Source organism: Chiroxiphia lanceolata, chromosome 2 (genome assembly GCF_009829145.1).
Source record: "Chiroxiphia lanceolata isolate bChiLan1 chromosome 2, bChiLan1.pri, whole genome shotgun sequence".
Lineage (NCBI taxonomy): Eukaryota > Metazoa > Chordata > Aves > Passeriformes > Pipridae > Chiroxiphia > Chiroxiphia lanceolata.
Genome location: NC_045638.1, coordinates 101,795,769 through 101,801,768, shown reverse-complemented (window position 1 = coordinate 101,801,768; position 6,000 = coordinate 101,795,769).

Below are 6,000 nucleotides of genomic sequence, written 5' to 3'. Positions count from 1 at the left end.
TGCCTATGCAAATACCAAGAGATCTCATGGAATACCAAGCATGTCTCATGGAATTTGAGGCTGTCATCTGTTCACATGTACCGGGTAGTCAACAGCTTACACAGGACGACCATTCTCCTCACACAGCTTTTATTTTCTTAAAAGTATCTCAGGAATTGCTATGAGTTGTTTAATTGTTTTAAATTAGTACCAAGAGAAATTCTCCCACTCGCTTCCCCAGCTGCCCCCAACCTGTGTGTCATTAGAAACCCATTCAGCCCAAAGAGAGGCCAGATGTCAAAATAATTTGGAAAAAATTACTATTTGAACTGTGGGCAGGGTGGCTGGCTTATCCTGCCCTGTTGGAGAATGAGAGCTGCTAAACCAATTAGAGGGAGAATAAGGCTGAGAGATTTGGGGTTGTTCAGCCTAGAGAAGGCTACAGGGAGACCTTGTAGCCACGTCCCAGCACCTAAAGGGGCCTGCAAGAGAGATGGAGAGGGACTTTTTTGCAAGGGCAGGTAGTGACAGGACAAGGGGAATGACTTCAAACTGAAAGAGGGGATGTTTACATTAGATATTAGGAGGGAATTATTTAGTGTGGGAGCGGTGAGATACTTGAACAGGTTGCCCAGAGAAGCTGTGGATGCCCCATCCCTGGAAGTGTCCAAAGCCAGGTTGGATGGGATTTTGAGCAACCTGGTCTAGTGAAAGGTGTCCCTGCCCATGCCAGGGGGCTTTGAACTAGATGATCTTTAAGGTCTCTTCCAACCCAAACCATTCTATGGTTCTAAGGGCTGCACAGTCCTTGCCCAGGCTCTGCTAGGAAGCTGAGTGGAGAGGGCACAGGCTTCTCCTGGGGATGGCATGTGAGCTGTCACATGAAAGATGGCTCCAGGAGACTTTGTGCTTCAGAGATATACCTAGGAATCAAAACTTTCCTGCTCTCTGGGAGAGGGCAGTTGACGTACTCCAGGAATAAGTGATCCGTGTCCAGCTTTGGATCCTCATGCAAGTAGCCCTTACAGACACTATAGGGATATGCTTACATTTTTCTGTGTCTGTGGTGCAGTCACTCTTTGGGCCCACATGGCTTCCAGCCACGTAATTAACCTCTTGGGACCTCAGTCACTGCCTCTGTACAGAGTGATATGTCCCTAGCTAGGTATTCCTCAGATGAAAGGAGTGATATTATAATTACTACGGTACCATCGTGCTGCAGATGGGCTGCCTGTGCTTGGTTACCTACCACAGATTTAATCCATGGGCATAACAGTCTTTGTGTTTTCACAGCCTGCCTCTTCAGAGGAAGACCTTTTGTTTCCAAGCAGGATGATAAATGGGTTTTAGCTTTATTTTCTCAGAGGGAAGCTTATGTGATTGTGCTGTCTGTCATCTGTCTACTCCGATAAGTTTTTAACTGCCACAGCCAATTATAATTATTTCCAAAGAAAAAAATTGCCAGAGGCAGACATCTCCATGATAATTATATTTCTATGGATTTTGTGAAAGACAGAAGCAGAGCGGGTTGGGGCTAGGAAGGAGGAGGGAGAGGACAGAGCACAAGACCACACTGAGAGCGTGCCATGTCACGGAAACCTGGGAGGCCTCAGCTGATCCCCAGCCCATCCTGGCTGAAGGCGGGCAGGCAGGCAGGCAGTCTACAAGCACTAGAGAGTCAGTTGGCAGGCCTGTCTCTCCAGACATCTCACGAGATGTACCATCTCTTGCCCATGGGTGTTATTTCATAGGGGACCTGGCTGCATCTGCGGCTGCTGCCGTGCAGAGGGGGAGCAGGGAGCAGGCACACACCTCCTTTCTGCCGGCTGTGATGGAGGAAGAAGATTTAGTTGTTTTGATGCAGGCAGGGGCACTGTTTTGCCCTGGGCCTGTACTTGCAGGCTGCAAAACCTGGATGGCGGCTGAGCTGGGCTGGTTGGTGCCCCCAGGGAGGATGGATGGGCCAAGTGCAAGGCATGGCCTGGGTATGCTCTGTGTTGTAACTAATTGAACATAATGGGTACATTGTTAAAAAAGGCTCGTAATGTGTGGGACAGTGTGTTCTCTGTGCCAGTACACTAATGAAAGCTGCTAAGGCCAGGTTTGTAAATACATTTAGGTGACTGAACAAAGATACCTAAAGATAGGTAGAGCCTAATTCTTTCTGACATCAAAAGGGACTCTGACTTGCACTGCAAGGGAAGTCATGTCTTAAAGAGCTTTAAAGCTAGGAACATTTCCTCTTAAATATTTTAGAAGAATTGACCCCGTCTCTGAGCAAATCTTGACTGAAATGAGAGGTTTCTGGAACCCTTGAGAACCAAGTAGAAAATTGCAGTTTTTGCTTAACTGACCCATTCCCTGGAATGACACACAGTGTTTCACCATTACAGGACTTTCTTGGAAGGAGCAAAATGCCAAGAGTGAAAGAAGATCACCATCTTCATCTCCTAAATAGCGTAGCATTTAAGTTCTTTAGGCTTGTCGATAACCTGGTCCAGCTCTCCAGGCGTCTCATTTAAGCAGAGGACAGCTGGAGGTAACCCCCAAGACAGCTGCTCTACCTGGCTGTCTCAGCAGTGGCCTGCAGTGGGTGTTCTGTGACCTCGAACATAAATCTTCTGAGTTCGGGAGCCCTCGTGAAACGAGAGCGTTTCACATGCTGCGGTTTCAATTGCCACCAAGTCACTAAGGCCAGTAAGTTACCTGATGAATCCCAGCAGCTACAGCAGCAGGTGAAAACAGGAAATGCAAAAAAAAAAAAAAATTCATTCAAATACTCAACAGGAGTATTTGAATGCATTGTAAACCAAGAAGGGGAAGGGGGAGCATGAAAGAAGAATTGTTTCCCTAAAATATTTTGTTTTGAAATGGAGGACAGATGACTGCATTTTAGCCTCATCAAACTGTGAAAGGTTAGCACTTTTTCACAGCATTGCTTTATTTTTGCCTAGGTCTCCAGCAACTATTACTCAAAGTTAATTCAGGCTTTGGCCCTTGGGAACTTATTTAATGTGCTAGTGCTTAGAAGTCCATTAATATTTATAAATGCCACTTGAATTCCATTTTTACTTTCTTCCTAGGCAGGAGCACTCGTAAGAAGATAATATTGTTGCTTTTGTTTTCCTTTTTTTTTTCAATTCCCCTCCCCCCTTTTTTTTTGTTTTTGTTTTTGGTGGGTTTGTTTTTGTTTTGTGTTGTTGTTGTTTTTGTTGTTTAGGACTATTGTAAGTTCAGAGTTGAGCTTGTTCTAAAAATGTCATATTCTATAGAGCTGTGATGTATAGTTTTGGTAGCCTGCCTATGCCCCCAGGAAGGGCCTAAGAGTTTGATCTTAGGCCTGCAAAAATGGAGATGGTGTCTACTCTCAGCTCTGCCACTGGCTAATTATGCAACCTTAGTCAGTTCATTTAACCTTGGCATGACTAGGTTTCCAGATCAAAAGCGAAAGGGATAAAAGGCTCCTTTGTGAATGCTTCCTGGTGCTTGAGGGAGAGCAAGGTATTTACTACCCATGAAGTTGCTGCCCTGTGACTTCTGGGTATGAGTGGTTCCTGTGAGTTTTATCATACGAATGTCTCGAGTGAGTCCAGTAACACAGATGGAGGTCTGGCCACTGCATTTCTTGAGTCCAGGAACACAGACCGAGGTCTGGCCACTGCATTTCTTGCCAAGGGAGACAGCCCTCACAGTTGGTTTGACAAATCACAGCTACAGACACCCTTTGCTTTAGGCACTCAGGCTTTTATGTCACTCTTCAGCAGTTTCCTGCCAGCCACAGCAGTCGCTGCCTCCTGTACATTGGCTTGTGCATGTGATTCATGCCTGTCACAGCTTCACTTGCTGACCCCAGAGAGTGATCAATGGCACTCCAAAGAGCAGTAAACCAGTATAAAATGGTAGATCAGTGCCTAGTAGTGGTAATAAAATAGTTGCCTAATTTAAAGACCAAAACTGTGCCTTGGAAGTCATAAATAAGAGACTGACTCAGGAACAGTTTTCAAAATATATGACCTCTCACTTTTGGAGCACTTGGACTTAATCCATATGTCAGAGTTGTGCTTTTCACAGCTTCTGAGATATGTTTCTGTACGAGCTTCTACAGCATGTATGCACTGGGTGAAGAGAGACATTGCTGGGCAAAACAAGAGGGAAATGGTCACAGTGATGTTAGAAAATGGTTAAAAGCATGCAGCTCTTCTATTTCAGCAGGGTTTGCTTTGTGTTCCTGGTTCAGAAAGGAAAGCAGAGCTGCCCGACCTTTGTCTCAGTGGGCACCTGAACTACCTTGTGCTGCACAATCCTGCTGTCTGAAACCACCAGCAAGCAGAGGCGTTGCAGACCTTCCTCAGCAGCAGAAGGCAGAGCATTACAAGGCAAAGTATTTCCAGATGGACACCTCTCTGGATGGCATGGCTACTCCCAACAAAACCAGGGAAACTGCATGCACAGAGAGTTATCTTTCAGGGATTTGTTGAAACCTGGCTCAGTAGTGCAGAAGGCAGCACCTGAGAGAGCAGTGCTCTCCCACGTGAGACTCCTGGCCGGATGAAATTTCCCATGCACGCTGTTTTGCTTTTAGGCCAGCGTGGGTGTGCTACTGTTGCCTTAGCAACAGGGACAAATGCGTGCTGCAGCTGTAGCCTTCTCCTCTTTGCAGCGGGAGGAGAGCATCCCCAGTTTGCTTAAAGAAAACGCTGTGCAGCTCCCCACAAAGGGGACCCCAATGCCTGTGCCTATCAGCACATCAGTGCTCAGTCTGGGCAGAGAGGCATGAGCTACAGCTGACGCAGACATGTCTTCCCTGCTACCCTCTGCTCCAGCTCGTTTCTTCTGGCCTCCAGAGAACATCATCTGAGTCAGTCTGGCAGGAGCAGGATCAGCAGCTTCGTGCCAGCCCCCTCCATCATTTCTGGAGTCAGATGGCTCCCACTGCTCAAGGCTTTTTACTAAACTTGAATGCCTGAGGATGTCTGAGTGCTTTATGAATATCTGGAGGAAACAAACACAGCAGTCAAGGCATCCATTAATCACTTACAGGGAAGAATCTAGAAGAATGGAGTCTCAGGAAGCGGGGGGGGGGGGGGAAGAACCAGCCAAGCTAATATTAATGTTGCCGCTAAAAACCCCCATAAATGTAATAATCCCATATGAGACATAAAAAGTACGGAAATTCAGTTCCTCACAGAATTTTGGTTCTGCCCTGGTTTTCATCCTCTGTTGAACTTTGAGACTTATAAAAACATCATGTCTGTCTATAGATAGATATATACTTATAAGTTCTTTTTCAAAGCTTCACCAACACATATGTTTTTCACCTAAGAACAAAGTATGCATTTAGAGTGCAAATATTCATAGAGCCAAAATTTTGAGACATTAAAAAGAAAGGTCCTAAATACAGCTTCTCCTGGAGAAAAAAGTCCATTGCTGAGATAGTCAAATGTGTGTATTACAACAGACGCAGAAATAGGAAAATGGAGCATTTATCCTCACTTTTAGTTGACAACAGATCACTTAAAGATTCGTCAGTGTTTTTTGTGCTGTCTTTATGTAGAGAGTATCACTACAGCCAGAAGCAAACGTGCCCCTGGCAAGGGCTGGTTTTCCACAGGCTTTTAGCGACAAGGAGGAATCCCTCCGATGTCCTCGCCGGGATTATTCAGGCGCGCAGCGTCAGCTGACTGCCGAGAAGGGACCGGGAAGCGACAGCGCTCCCTCCGCTCCCTCCCGCCCCTGCCCCGCGGGGCCACAGCCCGGCAGGGGAGGACGGGGGGCTTTAAGCCCCCTCAGGGTGTTTTATCCTTCACAAAATAAAGGGTTCGAAATCAGTGAAGCGATCAGGGAGCCGCTTAGAGAGGGGGCCCGGGAGTCGCCCTGTCAACGCTTTCCCCGCTACTTGATGCTGCACCTTCCCCTGGCAGCCCCGGCTGCCTCAGAGCAGCCATTTTACCCCAACCCTGTCCCCTGGGCGTGCGGGGATACGCGAGCCGGAACGCTGGGCCCCGGAGCTCGCGCGGGTGT